General features: G+C 51.2%; 1 protein-coding gene across 17 annotated transcripts in view; it reads right to left on the bottom strand.

Moving 5' to 3' along the window:
• The window catches only part of CAMTA1 (calmodulin binding transcription activator 1), a 761,376-nt gene that overhangs the window by 647,857 nt on the left and 94,263 nt on the right, over positions 1 to 19,256 (bottom strand). For 2 of the 17 annotated variants that reach the window (XR_008426376.2, XR_008426380.2), the window contains exon 9: positions 16,792 to 19,251. The exons of 13 other annotated variants lie outside the window; for them this stretch is intronic. The gene's annotated coding sequence lies outside the window, so the exon portion shown is untranslated. Of the gene's footprint in view, positions 1 to 16,790; positions 19,252 to 19,256 lie in introns of those variants that run through there. 2 more of the 17 variants (XR_008426384.2, XR_008426385.2) reach the window with 2 other exon arrangements.

Here is a 19,256-nt window from a genome sequence, read left to right as displayed (position 1 = left end):
CTTCTTCCAGGTGTGGCTGGTGCAGGGAGGCAAAACTGACGCTCCACATGTATTCTGAATTCACAAAAACCCTGTCCAAGTGCAGACCACTAGGGGACTCGACTTCATGAGCCCTTTCACGGATATTACCAAAAGTCCCCAGGATTCTCCAGTGGACATCTAACAGTTCAGATGACCAAAGCAGACAAATCAGCTGAGTTTTCCCTTCAGGAAAGGAAATCCGTTTTCCTGAAGAGCAAAGGAGAATGTGGCAAGCCAGCCTGCTGAATCCTACCTGCCCCCCCCCCCCCCGTGAAAACACGGAAAAGGGACTATGATAGAAAACGACCAGGATGCTTGTGGTTACTGTTGCACTTATTCTTCGATTCAAAGTCTTCTAATTAAATTTGAATTGATTGAGCAGTTTCGGCATGATTCCTCGACCCTCGTGTGCGCTTCTGCAGGTGTGGAATTGGGCTGAATGAACACCGCACACTTGCCTGTCAACACGGTCCTGGCGAGAAGCCGCACACTGAGGCGGCAGGCACAGCCCGTCCCACTGGACAGTGCTGGAGGGTGAAGCGAGGGGCGCTTGGGCCGATTCCCGGGGAGCTGTACAGGGAGGGTCCCACCACACCACACCACACCCCAGAGCCCCGGGAGCGGGGTTTTGTCACAGTTAAAGCTCATTTTAAAAATTTTATGTCTGCCTCCCAACCCTTCACCCAAAGAAAATCAAATGAACGCAACTATGGCTCCAACTATCGACTTCGACTGTGCCAAACCTGGAAAGGGTGACAGAGCCACTGTCCTAAGAGGCTCAACCTGATGGGGATGAATCAGAAGATGAGCAAGCTGCCAATTCACTGACACAGACACCTTCCACTGGGAAAAGCACACTAAACTCTTACTTCAAATATGCCTCAGATACCCGAGGTTAGCATCTGCAGCAGGCAGGGAATAGGGTCCCCTGTGGCAGGAAACCGAGCTGTGGGTTGGACAGATGGTGAAAGCGAGACCAAAGGCCTGGCCACCAGTCTGCCTACCACGGGGAGCAGCTGGGTCCCCCTGAACTCTGGGCACCCCCTGCACCAGGCCCGGACCAGAAGCCACACTGGCAGTCAGAGAGTAAAAGTCCCTTCCTCCCGGGGCTTAGCCTCCGGGAACACAGGTAACACACAGAAATGGAAATGACACAATGTCAGGCAGCTAAAACCCTGGAATAAAGCCAGCAGGCAGAGGGGTGGGGAGGGAGCCATGCGAAGGGAACATCTGAGCAGAGCTGAGGGGCCAGGACACGGTAACTGGGCCCCAGGCAGAAGGAGCAGCAGGTGCACAGGCGTGGAGAAATGGGAGACTGAGGCCAGACAGTCACGGGAGGACTGCAAATTCGAATGGAGGTGTGGCGGGGGTGGAGCCGGGTGTGAGAAGGACCGGGCTGGCTCCTGGACAGAGCAGGGCAGAAGGGCTGGGTAACTGGCCGCTCATCAGGGCTCTCTCTCTGAGAAGTCAGGGCCACAAGGTCCGCTGGGGTGGCTCTGGCCCCAGGGGATGGCCACCCATACTCCCGTTGAGCTGGCCCGGTTCCTGCTGTCAACTCTGTCTTCCATGTGTCGCCAGGAAGGGACTGTCACCCCAGGGAATGGTGCAAGCTCACTGTCTGGCAGGAGGCATATGAGCCTCAAGAAGTGTGCTGGCTTCTGAAGGTCACAGAGCGGTGGTTTGGACAAAGCCCAGGACTCCTCAGTTGCCACCATTTGAAGCTCACCCTGAGTACACGTTGCTCGCAAGTGTCCCTGAATTAAACTGCAGCAACCCACTCTCATCCTTTAAAATCTCTGCACCCCATCCAGAAACATTGGAACGGGGAGGTGGGAGGGGGCCGCAGGGAGGGCACAGCTGAGGCTGCAAGTTACTTTGTCAGGTCTCCTTCCAGCGTGAGCACCTAGAGGTCAGGGACTGCGTCCCTTTGTCCGTCCCAGAGCCCAGATGTCTGGCGACTCAGCAAACAGTGAATGTTGACGATGCTGCTCGGGCTCCAGGACACCCATAACTCCTGTTCCACCAGCTCAAGGGCACAGTGGGGACCACACACCAGGTTTTCAAAAAGCAAACAAACTGAAAAGCAATTAGAGTAGACAAATCACAAATATTTAAATACTGGGCCCTAAGAATGTCTATTGTGGAGACAGACCTCCATTTCCTCTTCAGACCTGAGGACCTTGCTGGACAACAGTGGGGCTGGGCACAGGCTGCCCCAGTCACTGGCCCACCGGGGCTTGGGCAGGACGGCTTTAAACTTCGCTAAAGCACATATTTTGACTTGGTGAAGAAACTTGCTCTGGCCCCAAGCAAATCATCACTGTATGAAAATATTCACACAGCACCTTCCCCTCTCACTCCCTTTCGGGAAAGACTGCCACACTCAAAAACGAGGGGGAGGGAAAATTAAATAAAAAATATATTTAGATAACAGCCACAGAGCAGGGATGGGAGGCACAGATTTCTGAGCCAACTTCCAAATTCACGCCATTCCGATTTGCCTTTGAAACAATCTCACTTGGCCTTCTGTTGCTCAAACAGTAATTATTAAAGGCATCAATTAAAAACGCCCTGCTCGGCTGTTCCCACGGCCAAGGTTCCTGGCACTGCTCCAGCCCCGCCTGCAGCCCCCGTGCCCCACCCCCCTTGCTGTGCCAGTGGGGGTGGGCCAGTCCAGAAGCGAGCCTCTCCTCTGGTTCTGGGGCCACTTTATTTTAGGCTGGGACTGGGGGGAGGAGGAGCAGCTGACAACGCCAGGCTCTCCTGCAGTCTCTAATTAGCATCTGCGGCCCAGAGGGCAGGCTCCAATTGGGCGTGGGCATTCACTCCTCAGTGAGGAGCCTCCCCCAGCCTTCTCCCACCCTGTCCCCTCAGGAGGACAACCCTGGAGCATCAGACCACCAGGACCGTTTCAATGGGCCACGCAAGAGGAAATCCCTCTTCTTGCCATCAACTCTGGGAAGCTTCCAGATCACAGAGTGGTCCTTCCTAGCTTGTCAGGAGGCCAAGGGTGACTTGGAGGGCCAGAGCGGAAACTTTCCAACATCATGGCCAGAAAGTGCCCCAGCTCCACACCCCGCAGGGCATCCAGAAGGGCAGGGGCGGGGCCAGAGCCTGTGGGGAGAGTGTGGCTGGGTCTCCCTCAGGCTGGGCTGGCAGCCACTCTGCACCTCAATGGCCCTTTATTGAGGGCCCTCTGCATCTGAAGCCCTGTGTTTGCCCCCCAAGCACATGAGTGAGATGCAGGCACCATCCCCAATGCGTAACAGCCACAGTCACAGATTACTAATACGGAAAAGAAACATGCATTGTGCCGGGGAAGAGAGGATAATACCAAGGGACAGCGCAACTGAAACCTAAAGGCGTTCCCAAATTCCCAGGACAGGCAGAAGGGACAGGCTAAGGGTTGCACTGTCACTCTAAGGAGCTAAGACTTTCTCCTGCAGAGCGGGGGTCCCTGAGGGCAGGAGTGGGTTGCAGAGACAGGAAGAACAAGGAATGGTTTGGGGGCTCACAAGGGCCCACCTGGGGCAGTGCAGGGGGATGGGGAGAAGACAGGAGGGAATGGAAGTTTACAGGCAGAGGCAACGGATCGCCCTTCACTCTCCAGGGCGCACCAGAGGGCATCAAGGAGGAGCCTGGATTGTGAGCCCCAGCCACTGGCCTCAGGGACACAGGGCTTAGGTGCTGCAGTTAGAACGTTCAGTGTGAAATGAGGTGAGAGACAGGGCCGACGGGCCCAGATGTGGGCGTCATCAGTGTATAAAACGAAGTTTAAGCATCAGAAAGGAAGACAGGCCGGCATTCTGCTACAGGAGAGAAGGGGCCAGGGACACAGTCGGAAGCGCTGCAGTCTCAAAGGGGAGCCAGAGACAAGGTGGGGTCTGCTTCAGGAGGCAGGGGGAGAGTGGCATCAGAGCCAGCAGAGAAAAGGACAGACACCAGGACACAGGCTGTGGAGAAGCCAGGGAGGATGAGAGGGCCCAGGATCTAAGAGTCCCACAAGAGTCCCACGTGGGGGACTTTCTACTGAATGGGGTGAGGAGGCAGATGCCCGACTTCTGTGGTTAAGGAGAGGATGGGAAGGGAAACGGAGAGAGAAAACAGCAGCCGGAAAGACCTGAGAGAAAACTTATGTAAAATGAGAGTAACAGTACATTTGTGAGTAGAGGGGAGAGACAGCAATATACAGCAGGTATCTATATATAGTTTCAACTCAGAAGAAAAGCGTGAACTGCAAATAATGTGGGAACGGCAGACAGACTAGTGAGGGCTGAAGCCGCACCGTGCGACTCCGCTGTGGAGAGTGCAGAGAGGAAACAAACTCCGAGGCAAGAACGCTGGCACCTGAAGGGAGCTGGAGCCAGAGCTGCTTTTCCTGCCCCCTCCCATCGCCACCCCCACCCCCACCCCCACCCAGCTCAGTCCTTACAGCTGGAGTTCAGCCACATCAGCTTCTGGAAGCGGTTGCCCCTTAGGCTTGAGGTGAAGTCTTCAAGTTCTTTGCAACAATGACGTTCTATAAATGGTGAACTGGTAAAAACAAAGGCAGGTCCTGGAGGACCCAGAGTCAAAAGCACAGGTTACTTACCTGTCCCTTTGATATTGTGAAGCTCTGCGCAGTGTCACACGACCCTCTTGCCCCAGTAGAACACTGGGTGACGTCACCAAGATGCACACACAGAAACACGGGTTAGGCCAAAGGCTCGGAATGATGGCCAACAAAGCACCGCTGGGAGAAAGTCAGGACTCAATAAAATACCTACGAAAGCTGAGTTTCAGATACTTTTATTGAAGTGTAACTGGCACACGACACAAGGTACAGACTGTCGGTGAGTTTGAACAGTTACGAACACCCGGGTTTTCACAGCACCAGGTGGGATTCAGAACCTTCCCTGCACCCAGAAACTTCCTTGCTCTCTTCCCCTCCCTGCCTCAAGAAACCACCTTTGACCTCCATGGGCCAGTTTCATAACTACATACAGCTGACCCTGGACAGCACAGGCTTGAACTGTGCGTGTCCGCTTAAACCGTGTGTGCATTTTTCTCAATGATGCCTGTGCTGTCTGTGCAGATGCAGAGGGCCGAGCGGATGTAGGAAGCTATGTGCCATTTAGTATAGGGTCCTGGGCCTTCTCGTAGTTTGGTATCCACAGGGCTCCCGGAGCCTAACCCCACGGGTACCGATGGACAACTAAGTTTTGTGGGAGTCGAGCGCTACAAGTGGATTTCTGACTATGCATGAGGGTTGGCGCCCCTAACCCCTGCGTTGTTCAAGGTCAACCGTACTTCTGTTTTCAAGATCCATCTCCTGGGTTGTACCAGAAGTTCATTCTTTTTATTGCTCAGCAGCATTCCACTGGGACAGTTCACTTAGCCATTTCACAGATGACGGACATTTAGACATTTCCAGTCTAGGGCTTTATACAAACAGCCTTGCTTGTACGAGTCCTTTGGTGAGCACACATTCTCATCTCTCTATGGCAAACACTTCAAGTGGGCTTGCGGATCACACCGCAGACGTTCAGCGCCGTAACGGTGGGCCAACAGGTCTCCAAAGACGTTACACCACTTAGCGCACCACCAGCCACACCACAACCTCAACCTCAGTATTGGATGCAGGTGGCTTCTTATTTCAGCCATTCTAACAGACGGTATCTCCTGGTGGCTTAGATTTGTACCCCACTGCTGAGTGAAGATGGTAAGCGGCTTTCCACGTTTACTGGCCATTCACAGATCTCCTTCGGTGAAACACCCATTCGAAGCGTCTATACGTTCTAACAGACACACATAGCTGTGCAACCATAATAACCAAAACACAGAAAATTTCTATCACCCCACAAAGTACCCTTGTGCCCGTCTGCCGTCAACTCCGCGCCGCCTCTGCCTCCAGGCCCCGGCAACCACTAATCTCTCTCCGCAGTGTTACCATTCCCAGAGTGTCACAAGAACGGAATCGGGCAGTATGTGGCCCTTCAATTCTCTCGTGGATTCTCTTCACGAAGCGTGGCGCGTGGGGAGGTCCATTCCTGTCGTCCGGTTTGCTTCTTTTTATTGCTGAGCAGTGTCCAATGACACTGCCGAGGCCTTCCCCTGCCGCGGGTTCGCAGTGAACCATGATCAGGCCACCGTCATCACTCGCATACAAGGTTTTGTATGAGCAGAACTTCTCACTCGCTTAAGTACCTACAGGCGGGACTGCTGGGTCCCACCGTAGTACGATTTAAGGTTTTCCTAGAGTGCAGGCCTGTAAGAAGCGGCTGTGCCGCTCTGCGCTCCCACCTGCACAGAGGACCTGGTGGTATCGCGGCTTTTGTTCTGACCACATTCTAACAGGTGAGTACTAACTAGTAATCTCACGTAGACTTGTTTCATCTCCCTGATAACTACTCAGGCCGAACATCTTTCACGTGCTTAGTTGCCACCTGTGTATCTTAAAGTGTCCATTCAAATCTCTTGCCCGTGTTTGAAGTGGGTTGTTTTCATGCTACTGAGCTTTAAGAGTTCTTTGCATATCCTGGAGACAAGCCCTTTATCAGATACATACTTCGCAAAGGTCCCTCCCACTCTGGCTTGGCTTGGCTTTTCACTAGCTTAACGGTATCCTTGGAAGAACAGAATTTTTACATTTTAATGAAGTCTGAAATCCATGTTTCTCTTACGGATTGTGCTTTTGGAATCTAAGCAAGCTGTTTATCCCAAGCTCACAGCAACTTTCTCCTGTGTTTTCTTCTCGAAGTTTTTTAGTTTTTAATCTAAACTTAGGTAAATGATCCATTTTGAGTTAATGTTTGTACACAGTAGGGGGCACGGGCTGATGTTCCTGGTTTTCTGTGTATGACATTCAACTGTCCTACTGTGACGTGTCGGAAAGACCATCCTTTCTCCGTGGAATGGCCTTTGCACCTTTGTCAAAAACCAGCTGGCCATCTCTGCGTGGGTCTCTTGCTGGACTCTCTATTCCATCCCATTGATCTACATGTCTATTTTTTGCAATACCACACAGTCTTGATTATTGTAGCTTTATAGGAAGTCTTCAAAATCAGACAATACAATCATCTAGCTTTGTTCTTTTTCAAAACTGATTTGGTTTTTCTAGGTCCTTTGTATTTCCATATAAAGTTCACAATCAGCTTGTTTAAATTTTGATGAGGAGGGCACCGAATTCAAAAATCAATTTAGGAAGATAGGCATCTTAACAATATTGAATCTCTCAGTCCATAGTATACCTTCATTTACCTAGATTTTCTCTCATTTTTCCCAGCAATAGGTTGTGGTTTTCAGGGTAGAAGTATTACACAGACTTACTTAGCCTTATTCTAAGATATACGATAATTCTGAAGCTACTGCAAGTGGTACTAATATTTTAATTTCATCTTTTATTATTAATAGGAAGAGATACAACTGACCTTGTATCTTGTAGCCTTATTGAACTCATTCATTCTTTCAGGTGGCACGCATATTTTTTGCAAATATATTCCAAATATTTTTCATAATCATGTTGTTTACAAGTAACAGTTAGTTAGAATCTGGAGTTAATTTGTCTGAAACTCCAAAAGTTAGGTTCTTTTCAATGACTGGCAAGTACCCACAATTTCAGGGGAAAAAAACCTTGGAAAAAATTCCATTTAATTGCACAGGCTGAGACAGTAACACTTTTGCCTCAGAGCTGTATTCCGTTCCTGGTTAGACTGACCCTCCTACGAGGGACGATGGGCGGCTGTCCGCATCAGAGAACTCTGGTGGCCGTGGTAACTCTGACCCAGTTCTGAAGTGACTCCCTGCAAACCCCAGCTCTTGCTCCTCAGCCAGGCTGAAGAACGCGGACGCACCCGGGAACGAGGCTGGCGGTTCAGGGTGCCTCTGGCCTCCAGCATCAGGGTATTTCTCCTAAGCTTCTGGTCTCTGCTGGCCTGATAAACAAACTTCAGATTTCACGGGTACTTTTCAAATAGCTCTCGACTTCATCTTTTAAAGAGCTCCGGGGAGTGGGGCTGTGAAGAACATTTTTTCCGCCAGCACAAGAGGCACGTGAAGAAGTCTCAATGACGGGCACCCTGCATCCAACAGTGACACACAGCAGTGTGTTTCCACCAAGATCTGGAAGCAGCCCGAGTGCCCGTCAGTAGGTGAGTGGATAAAGCAGCTGTGGGCTTTACACAATGGACTACTACTCATCTGGAAAAAAGAAAGAAATCTCCCCCTTTTGTGAAAGCATGGATGGACTTGGAGAGTATTGTGCTGAGTGAAATAAGCCAGGCAGAGGGAGACAAATATCATAGGATTTCACCTACATGTGGAATCTAATGAACAAGCTGAACAGGCAGAACAGAAGCAGATTCATACACAGAGAACAGCCGGACAGCTATGGGCGGGGTCGGTGTTGGCAGCTGGGTGAAAAAGGTGAAGGGATTAAGAAAAAAAACCACCTTGGACACAGAGTAGCAGAGGGAAAGGGTGGAGGGGCAGGGAGAAGAAGGGGAAGGGGGATAAATGGTGGGGGAAGGAGACTTGACCTGGGGCAGTGAACACACCACGCATACAGTGTACAGATGATGTGTCACAGACCCGCACACACGAAACCTGTGTTCTTTCATTAACCAATGTCACCCCCAATAAATTCAATTTAAAAAAACCCAAACAATACAAAACAAAAAACTCCTTGGCCAAAAAAAAAACCTGAAAAAGAAAGAAATGTAAAAACCAGAGACCCTGTTCACCAGGGCATCAGCCCTGGTGAGTCCCTGAAGGACAGAACAAGGGAGCAAACGGACTGATGACAGGCTTGACGAGGGCTGGGACTTCCAGTGTGTTCCTGCCACCGTGGGACTTTTTCCCACCCCACAACGTTCTGTAATTTGACCAAGGTCCTCCATCACATCCGTGGTGTCACTTCGGATCCGTCTGAAGTTAATTACTGCCTCCATCATAAAAGTCGGTAAGTATTTGTCATGCCAGTGTTTCCGCCCCATGGTTGCAGACATGACTTCTCTATCAGGGGACAGTGAAACTACATGTGTGTGTGCTTGTGTGTGGTCGTTATCTATGTAATTTTTTTAACGGAGAAATAACTCCAGAGCACTCCACTGCCGTTCTATCAAACGCAAGGCAAGTGATTGCTGAGTTTCCAATTATGTTCAACCTTAAATCATACTGTTGGTCTGGTTGTATATCCAGCCCTACAGGGAGTTGTGCAAAGGCATATATTTGGCAACCTTTCAAACCACGGCTTACAAAACATGTGCTGAAGAAAATGATTCAAAATATTAAGAAAGCAGTCATTTATTTCAGAAAGCCTGTTCACGTGAGACAATAGGCTGCTTCCCAGAACAGGCCCCATCCATCAGGAAAGCACCACGCGCCAGCACACACTGGCCAGGTCTGTAGCTCAGCCGTCCCCCCAGTGACGGTGATTCGTCATCCGCCACACACCCCGACAATAAGCTGTAGCCTAGGCACACTCGAGGGACGGCACAGGCCCTCTCCCAACCCGGACAAGCACCTAGGCCCTCCCTAGTTCTCTCTCTCAAAGACACACATGAGAGCATGTGTGGAGCTCAGGCATGTGGAGGGATGAAAGGCAGGGGCACCTTGGTGCTGGGTCTACAGCACCTACTTTTCCATTAAACAACAGTCCAAACAAAACCAACCAGGGGCTCTGGGTCAGCCAGGTACCTCTTTGGAGGTTCACCATGGAAGGCCCTTCTAGGAAGCACATGAGATGGGCCAGCTGAGCAGAGGGGAGTCCCGTGTGTCTCCTGAACTGTCCCCTGGAAACCGTCTGCACCACCCTGAGGGCCGACACACAAGCCACTTCCACCCAGAACTGCTCCCCATCACTGGCCTGGGCTCTCCCCATCCTGGAGCTTCACCTTCTCTACTGGGAACACCATCTGTAGCACCTCCTTCCGTCACCACAACCGAGGAAGGCGTACTGGGTGGGGATCTTGTACAGTATACTCAAAAGTTGGTTTTTTCTAAATCAGGACGTGCTAAGATTTAATATTCAAGGTTCTCAATTAACTTTAAGAAACATTTATAAGCCAACCACAGAACCAAAGCAAGCCATTAAAACTGCAGGTCAGCCCCTGAAGCAGCGGAGCCCCCGCCTCCCCAGGCCACACCTTTGGGTATACAGGGTCTCTGGGCCCCGACTGTGGCGTCCTGGGAGGCGGAGCCAGAAATGCCTGCAATTACCTCAGACAACAGAGGACAGACTTGACAAAGAAGCCACACAGGTGGCGGGCAGGAAATGGCTCTGTTAAGGCTGTGAAAAGAAGTAGACATTAGTGAGTGCGTGCTTTTCCCGGGCTAACACTCCACACCAGTGGAACACAACCAGCTCGTCCATCCCGAAGGGCCAACCTCACTCCCTCAGGCCAGAGAGAGGGCCCAGTCTGTTCCCTTCTCAAACAATCCCCTCGACGACAGCCACCACACACACCGACTGCGCGCCAGCCCAGGCAAGCCCCCGCCACGCTGATCCCAACGGCCGGAGAGAAGGCCCTTCAAGGACACCCAGGTCACTGACCGCTGGCACCGAGGCGTGCGTGGGAATACGTTACGAGTGTTCAGTTCACTAAGCCACATGTCACCTTCAAAAGCAACGAGCCACAGGGCAGGATCAGAAAAGTGATACAACGTAAGGGAATGCAGTAGGTGACGTCTCCCAGTGTTTCTCGTAAGGGAAAAGTGGCTTCCAGAAACTAGGAAACCGCACGCGACATGTGCTCCCTGCCACCCGCCGACCCTAAACGCACACCAGCTCACCAGCGTGGGACAACTACCCACTTCCTACATACAAGGCCCTTTGAAAGCCGGTTGAAAGCCCGTTTCCAGTCCTGTCTACCAGTCTTCATGTCCACATCTCACTGCTGCACAGGCCAGGGACCCGGCCTCCCTCCGGTCAGGCGGGGGGGGTGGGAGGGAGGACACAGTCAAGACACCCTGGCCTGGGTGACATCAGGCACCAGCCTCACCCCTTCCTGCTCAAGGGCTTTGTGCTGGGCCTCAGCTCCGAACAGGTGCACTGCGCTGTGAGCTCCCCAGCAGCCGCTGCTTTACTCCTGCGGCCCAGCCACGGCAGCAGTGTCCAGGTGAGAGAGCAGAACCATGGACAGCTGCCGGCCTTGCCAGCCCACGGCCTCCGAGCTCCCCAGCCCATGGCCTCCCGAGCTCCCCAGCCCAGCCCAGCCCAGCCCAGCCCAGCCGCATCCCGCACGTCTGAAACCGAAGGAAGCGCTTGAGATTCAGTGAGCCACAGATGGAGCCTTTCCTTCCCAGGGGGTGTTCCCCTCCCAGGAGGCACACCCTGAACTACTTCTGAGCACCCTCACCGAAGTTCCTGGTAACAGTAACCTTGCCACATTGTCTCCAAGAATCTGACATGGTGCCAAGAGGAAAACCAAGGAAGCTAAAAGCTGCTCACCAAAGTTCAGATTTCTGCAAATACCGACATCCTAGCAGACCTGTTCCCAAGCCCAGAATGAATACTGAGCTTAGAAAGTGGCCCCCTTGTGTTCAAACCAAAACACAGAAAAGGGGGTCTGGGTGTCACGCGAGGCACGAGTGGGTTCACAAGGGAGGCGATGCTGGAGCCCTGCCCAGCCAGGGAGCGGACCACCTCTTATGAGCTAAGAAGGCTGAGAACGCTGATGTTTCATGTGACTGGGGGCGGGGGCAGGGGGAGGGTGGTGGGCTGTTGGAACCACGCTGACGTCCTTCCTGGGATGCAGGCTGTTTCTATGTAAGGACAGCCATCCTGCGAACCCCCAAATTTCACCTTTCAATGCCAAAAGGCACGGTTCAGAGCGATGCTTCCTAAACAGTTCCAACAACCACCGGGGACAACCAGGACTTGGGGACCGTCCCTGAAGGTGCTGGTACACGGGTCAGCGCCCTCCTTGGACAAGAGTGGTCTCCAGGGTTCCTCTCCTGCATCCGCCTCATCAGTGATGACCTGGGCACGTTCAGGCCCTTCCAAGTGACAGGAATACATCTGAAGAGGACCCAGGCAGGTCCCTGCTGCCCTGAAAGAGCCTAGGTGGGGGTGGGGGCGGTGACAAGAAAAAGGAAGAGAAAATTGTCTATACAATAATAGACAATAAATGCTAGTTAAAAAAAAACAACAACAACTGCCACATGATAGAGTGATGGGGGACTACGCCAGGCTGGGTTGTCAGGGGAGGGCCTCTCTGAGGAGACGACATCTGAGGGGAGACCCAGGCGGCACGAAGCAGCCAGCACACGAAGACTGAGGGGCCCGGGGGGGGGGGGGGGGGGGGGGGGAGCGATGCGAGTAGAGGGAACAGCTAATGCAGAAGAGAAGCGCATGTGGTGTGCTCTGGGAATGGCCGAGGTCAAGGCGCCAGAAGGAAGGATGGGTGGCGGGAGCGGAGGGCTGAAGCAGGGACTGGGCTATGCAGGCTGACGGCTCCCAGTGGGTGGGAAGTCGCCACAGGGTCTGGGCAGGCTGGTGGCCTTACCCTGGTTACAGAGTTAACAGGTCGCCCTGGCCCCGGCACAGGGCGCAAGCCTGGAGACAAGGCGTCTACCCAGGAAAGGGGGAGGGCTGCCCCGGCAGAGGCTCGTGGGCACCCTGGCGACAGCGTGTTCAGGATGCAGAGGGCAGAACCCAGGCTCTCAGCCTCCGGCTGCAAGTGCTGCGGGCCTCGCACGCCAGCCCTCACCTTCATTTCCGCAAATACTCTCCCGTGCTCTCTTCACCAACACTGAACCTCAACCTGCACCTTTCACAACAGGGAACGCCACGCCCTCCCTGAAACGGAAAGGCAGGTTTAGGGATTCGAACTTGTAACCATGGTTCAGAATGTAAGGTGGGTAAGCTCTGGTTTCAGGACAGCTTCCACGAGCCTCTAAGGAGCAGCCTGGGCCCACCCTCCCGACAGCAAAGCCTCGGCTCCCTGGCTTTGCAAAGGCCCTCCATACAGAGCAGCTGCTCCCGAGCACCTTCGGCTTCCTTTCACCAGGCTTTTTTAAACAGATATTTTCTCTACCCTGAGTTTGTCACCATTTAAAATGTTGTGCTAGTTAGCAGTAATTATGGAAATGCAGCAGCCATTTCTATTTTTAAAAGGGAACCCCATTTAGCATTCTTACATCCTGGAATGTTTAAAATAGCTAGTCCAGTGATGTGTTCACTGTATTCACACTGTTTGCGTGGATTTAAATACAGGTTCAGCAGAAACCAAAGCAAGTCAAACATTTACTTTCTATTAAACATCTAAACCAGAAGATTAAAAAGCCGTTTTACATTTACAGAAAGAAGCCGTCAAAATCAGCAGAGCAGCAGCCTCACCGCACTTACTCAGAGCAGGGCTGCTGTTTAAGAGGTAATCAATTTAGGGAGACAGGGATGGATTTCTTTAAACTCTTCAAAAAAGGAAGAATACTTTTGAGCAAATCTTTTAATTATAGTATCTTCCAAAGAACCTACAAAGCCTTTATTCTTTCCAAACCTAAGGCTTTTTAAACGCAGCTCTTGCCCCGTAATTCCACATGAAATATTCAGTACAGCATAATTAAATTTTATTCTGTGCTATTTTTATTGGATTTTATTGGGTTCACAGAATTAGAGGGGGCATCATCTTTAAAGCAAACTTCCCAGCAACTTCACATTCGGAATGAATGGTTGGTTCTCAAAATTGGACTTACAATGCAAACCCTAGATCAAATGCCTATTTTAGTCCAGGACAGACGGTGGGTGTTAAAAAGGCAGGCCGAGTCCCGCGCCACGCCCAGCCCTCAGGTACTCAGCCGCCCCAGTGCTCTGCTCAGCTGTGCGGCCCCAGGCACCTCTGGGCACAGACCATGCTTTCCCACACGTGACTACGGAGCCCAGCTCATTCTTCAGCGTGGAACTACCTGGGGGGTAACACAAACAGAAAGGAAAGAAACAGGGAGACAAAGCCCACTTGTGGCTGAGAGCAGCATGTGAGCTGAGCGAACATTCGGATAACCCGATCATTTGTGGGGCGTGGGCTTGATGTTTGTGGTCATTACTGCCAATCACACAACCACAATCTTACTTTGTTCTCCAGTCGGTGCCAGGGACCTGCAAATGAGCACAAAAAACCTCCCTCTCACACAGGCGACCCAGGTCACAAGACTCCCAGCACTCAAGGACAGGGGAGGAGCGACAACCTCTCAAGTGACCCACAGCCAAGTCCACGAGCCAATGGCAGCTGAGGGACCCATCTAGTTTAACTTCTCAGGGTCAGTCCCAAGGGTGTCCCAATGGGACGGGAGCTGATTTTGACATGCACTCCCCCACAATGTGCACATGAAGCCAATGCCTTATTTTAAATTCTGCAAACACATCAACAGGGACACTCTCAGATCAATGGTTACCTAACTTCCCGGTCCAGCCACACAGCCCATCTGCTTTGGAACTTCCTAAAAGCATCCAACCTGAAGAGGGCAACCAAAACAACACCAACAAAGCTTTTTCTTACAAGATGTCTGAAGCTGCCGTAAGGTCGCAGTGCGCCCACCAAGCTGGAGGCGCTGAGAAAGCCCCCAAGCTGTTGCCGGGATGCTGCCCCAGAATTCCAAGGGGCCCGGCCAGAACCAGGCAAACACTAGGGAGCTTTGTCAGCTTAAAAAATAGAAAAGAGAAGATGGTTCTTGAATGAGACTGTTAGAACTTCAAAAGATTAAAATGTACCTTAATTCTTACACTTGACTTAGGCTTTGTAGATTGGTCTGTGTTATTGATTTAGAAAGAAAAAACACCCACCAGACTCAGCAAATGTGGTGAGACTGAGCAGCCTGAGACAGCTGCCACTCATGGCTTCAGGAAGGATCAATGAGACGCAGTCAGAAGCACAACCAACAGGACGGCAGAACTCAGTGTTTAAAGCACAGAAACAGTTATCAGAGTTCGTGTAAGAGCATCTACCCCACCATACTTGCAAAAATATTTTCTTATGACACTCACTTCTGTTCCTGACCAGATCCAAGTGCTTAATTAAATAAGACACCCACTGGTCTTTCAAGAACCTGGCCCACTTATCCCCTTTCAGCCTCCGTCATCTTCTCATTCAAGTGTCTCAGTGGTTCTTGGAAGAAAGATGCCGCATGCGTCTCTACTATTGATGTTTCTCTGCAGCACGACATGCAGCCCCGAGCTCAGAGACAGCACGTCGCCTCCGAAGAGGCTGCGGCCACCTCAGGGCCTGTGGACGCGCTGGAGGCAGGCCCTGGTGCGGTTCCCTTCAGTCAAGTCTAGTGATGCCCATCTCGTGATACTCAGTAAGGATCCGGATGAAACAAAATATGTAAACTGGCAATTAGGTACCAAAGTATTGTTATGCATTTTAAAAGCACAAACAGGATCACTGGGGTAGGATTCGGCCAGTTTAAAAGGAGGGAAGCGGCATTTTCAAAGCCACACTCATGGCAGGAGTGCTGGAAGAGGCCTGGACTGGGGGGGCAGTCTGCGCCTGCAGAACGGCTCTCACGAACATGGGCTCCAATTCTTGCTACGTGGCTTCAACCAGGTCCCTCCTTGGCCTCCCTCACTTCATCTAGTACGTGAAGGGAGTGGGGGGTGTGGAAAATGCAGGTGCTTCTTCTACCGAGACCTAAACTGGGAGGCGTGAGAAGCAGCCGTGAGCCCGCAAACATGCCCTGCCGAAACACTGGCGCCAACGGCCTGCCCTTCCATCCCTCTGCTGGCGCGGCTCACTATCTGCATAAACAGGAAGCGACTTAGGTGGTAGGATCCCGGGAAACCAAAGGTTATTCTTGTATCAAGTGGGCATGGACAAGGAGCAAGGTAAAACTAGGGATGGCCGGAAGCAAACGTCGCAGCCACAGCAGAACTATTCAAAGCAGCCGTTTCGGCCTGAGCAAACCGCAGAGTGCCAGCTTGGCACTTCAAGCCACATCCGACCCAAGTTCCCAGGGATTGTGTAAGAAACGTAATCAGGAAAACTCGACAGCATCCAAGTGAGGCTGGCAGAGATTAGGTGAGGGGTATATGGAAACTCTATGCCATCCTTGCAATTTGCTGTAAATATGAAGGTATTCTAAAGTAAAGGTCTTCTATGTGACCGTCTCAATTTAAAAAGGGGGGAGGAGCTTTTGAGGGGGAGGGGGAAATTAACATGTATAATAGCACTGGGAGCCATTCAGCTTAAGATTTTTTCACCTATCAACCCATTCCAACCCCACAACTGCCGTGTCTTGGCAGAGGCTGGACTCAGCAGCAGCCCCATCTCACAGCTGAAGAAACTCACACAAGGCCAAGTGGCAGCTGTCCCCAGGTCCCACCCTCTCAGAGGTGCATTTGGGATCCAGTTCCGGGGCTGACCCCAAAGTCCAAAGCATAACCGAGTCTGGCTGAGTGACCTAAGTGGGAACGCTGGGGCTGCTGCCCACCAAATGTTTGCCCACAGGCTGGGCTTGTCTCAAGCTGTACCCAAAGGCCATCACAGTCCAGGAAGTGACACGGTTCCCAGCACTCGAAAACCTAACTGAAGAGATGCACCCAAAAATGGATGTCCTGGTCCCCCAAGGAAAATGTTAACACGTTGGTATAATCTTCCTACAGCAAGTTCACCTGAAAACTCTCTCTCCCAGGAGTTTGCCCACAGCCTAAGCTGCAAGAGAAGGCTCCCTGCAGCTCCTGGAAGGCTGGAGAACACCAGGGCCAGGCTGGAGGGAGTAGGAAACGGACCAGCACCAAACATGAAAATACAGCATTCCAGATGGGCATAAACCAACCACCACGGGACTTTTCAAGCCCCACCAGAACGGAAAGCTCTGGGACAGAAGCAGGGGCGAGGGGCTCGTGTCCAGGAGAGCGGTCTGAAGGCTCCCGGGTCAATCTCCCTCCACCTGATGCCCTCTGCTCTTGAAAATCTTATGTCACACATGTTAAGCTGCAGGAATGTTGAATGAAATCTAGATTTCATACCCATGAAGTGCCAAGTATGTAATTTTGACTGGCTTTACGCATTGGTTGATCATAAATTTCTACTGAATTCTATAAAACTCAGAAGTACACACATGCAGCGCTGGGGGCGTGCTGGCTAAAAACAGTAGGTTAATCTAATCTTCACGTTTAGAAAAGGAAACCAGGAGGTCCACGTTTGCTCCCACATCTTTTTGTCACTGAGGTGGTCGTCTAGAGAAACTGTGTGGCATCTTTTACACAACCACCAAGAGGAGCACCAAGAAAACATTTGCTGCCTCTTCACTTTAAAAAGCTACCCTTGACTGCATCACACGTGGACACTCACCATGGTCAAGTTAGAGAGCACAGTTTACTATGCACGATCCAGCCATGGTCTAACCCTTCCCACTGCAACCCTCGTGCGAATAAATACGAACACCTACCAGGGCTCACGCCGCCCTGTGTTGCTATTCTGAGCACATCACATGTAACACTCACAATATCCCTCTGAGAGGCTGTAAAATGCTATTTCGGTAAAAAGTTCAACCTTGCATTTCTGGAATGCAATCAAGAATTTTTCTTTACAGTTGTATTTTCCACTGATGATTTATTTGTCCACAAAACTATAAATGCAGATTTGTGAGTTCTGCCTCATTAACCACCTCCCGCAATTATTTCTTCACCCCAGAATTCACACTTCTGATACTTCCATGGCTGGGTAAGGTCACATGATCAAAACAGTTCAGCAATAAGTCTAATGAAAAATGCATTATGCCCTGGAAGGTTTTTTGCTTTTGTTTTGCTTTGTGGCGCATAAAAGTCTGGTCTTTGCTTTTCACACTTTCTTTACAGGAAACTGAAACATATTACTGAGTTCATTAGAAATGATGATCAGAAACATTTCTTCTCTATGTGAAATGCAATTCAAGAGCAATGTGCCTTTGTCTTTTCCTGGTTTTAGTTGATTCCTTCAGTGTGTGATAAACCACCACAATTTAAACTGAAATGAGGAAAATCTGACAAACAATATATGCCATACCTGAAAAAAGTTTGTTCTTTAAACAATTCATCACAAGTTAGTGCCACAAATAACCTCACCTTGAGATAACAGCCTACACCACAGGACACTGTCTCCTTGGTTTTGTTTTTGCTTTGCATTTAAAAAAAAACCCTCCACAGAAGTTTGCAAGAACAGTGTCAGTATCTGGCCTACCCCGACGCACAGACTAAAGACGCAGTGATCACGATATCCCGACGCACAGACTAAAGACGCAGTGATCACGATATCCCGACGCACGGACTAAAGACGCAGTGATCACGAAGGCGGTGCGGAGCACAAGTACGCGAGTCGGTGCTACCTGGACAACCTCCTCCAAACCATGCCTTTGTGGACGCCCGTCTGATCTAGAAAATATCTGGGGGTTTTTAACTGATGCCAAGATTTAATATTTTAAACGATTAAATATCAAGGAACATTTTAAATGTCTGCCTCTTTCAATTTTATTTCTTGATGCCTCTTTCTAGACTCTCACTGATGGCTGACGTCAGAGCAGTCCAGGGGCACGGTCGCTGTCACACAGAGGGGGCCTGGCTCTGGTGGCCCACCGGTCATTTCAATCACAAGAAAATGTTCACATCGGCCCCCAAACCTCACTGCCTAATCATTTTAGTAAGCCACACGTACAAGGCCGATGACAAGGCAACGTGAAGGAAGGACGCCCTGCTTGCCGACCCCTCCACTCACTCACTCACTCACTCACTCAACGGCACTGACTTAGACTCTGCCCACCGCCCAGCGCTGTCCTGTGTGCTGCGGAAATGAGGGTGACCAGACAGAGGCCCCTCTCCCGTGGAGCTTCCATTCCACAGGTGACAGACGCAACAGCACGTGAGTACCTCACTGTGGGGGGCGAGTGCTCTTAAAAGAGGAGCTTGTCGAGGGACTGGGAGTGGCCTCGGGGTGTGAGGGTGGTCACAGAGGCCTGGTCACGAGGGAGCATGTGGACAGAGACCCGCTCTCCCAGGACCAGGTCAGGCCATGGGGTCTCCTCCACAATAACCCTCGATGAAACAAGAGTAGGTCACTTGAAACTATTTCATTTTAATAACATTCGGTTCAAACTCACTCCGGGTTTTGAGTACAATTAATTCACTAACAGAATTGTCTTGAAGCCAGATACGGAGCTGGCAGGATGGCCACACTCTCCCTACGAGTTCCGCCAGCTGTGACTCCAGCGTGTCAGCCCTCCCGGCTCCAGCTCTGTGGAGCCTCTTCTCGTTGCGCCCATGAACAAGTGTGTGGTGAGAGCCTGAA

This window comes from Desmodus rotundus, chromosome 3 (assembly GCF_022682495.2).
Source record: "Desmodus rotundus isolate HL8 chromosome 3, HLdesRot8A.1, whole genome shotgun sequence".
Classification (NCBI taxonomy): domain Eukaryota; kingdom Metazoa; phylum Chordata; class Mammalia; order Chiroptera; family Phyllostomidae; genus Desmodus; species Desmodus rotundus.
This window is presented reverse-complemented; position numbering and strand designations above follow the sequence as displayed.